Source organism: Triticum aestivum, chromosome 1B (genome assembly GCF_018294505.1).
Source record: "Triticum aestivum cultivar Chinese Spring chromosome 1B, IWGSC CS RefSeq v2.1, whole genome shotgun sequence".
Classification (NCBI taxonomy): Eukaryota; Viridiplantae; Streptophyta; class Magnoliopsida; order Poales; family Poaceae; genus Triticum; species Triticum aestivum.
Window position 1 is genome coordinate 14,720,742 of NC_057795.1, and position 757 is coordinate 14,721,498.

Sequence of the window (757 nt, forward strand, 5' to 3'; positions counted from 1 at the left end):
GATTGAAGACTTCGTCCCGTGTCCGGATGGGACTCTCCTTTGCGTGGAAGACAAGCTTCGCGATTCAGATGTTAGATCTCCTTCTCTATAACCGACTCTGTGTAACCCTAGCCTCCTCCGGTGTCTATATAAACCGGAGGGTTTAGTCCGTAGGACAACGACAATCATAATCATAGGCTAGCTTCTAGGGTTTACCCTCTACGATCTCATGGTAGATCAACTCTTGTAATACACATATCATCAAGATCACTCAAGCAGGAAGTAGGGTATTACCTCCATCGAGAGGGCCCGAACCTGGGTAAATATCGTGTCCCCAGCCTCCTGTTACCATTAGCCTTAGACGCACAGTTCGGGACCCCCTACCGGAGATCTGTCGGTTGTGACACCAACACCCGCCGCCGTCGCCGTCGCCTTCTGCCCCCCGCCGTCGTCGCCATCGCCCTCCGTCGCGCAACCCCGAGTCGTGTCGCCCGTCACTGTCGCCGTCGTCCTCCGCCCCCGGCCCGCCGCCGTCGCTGTCGCCCTCTGCCACCCACGCCGTCACCCTCCGCCGCCCACGCCGTCGCCTCCGTCGCCCGATGTGAGCCGCAGCCGTGCCACGGCTCTATTCATTTTTTTTCATATAATTTGTATTCTTTTTTTGTTCATTGCATTTTTTTCATATATATAATGTATATATACGTATGGATGTGGTATGTATGTATGAATATAATGTTCATAGCATTTTTTTTGTTTATTTATGTTTTTTTATATATGT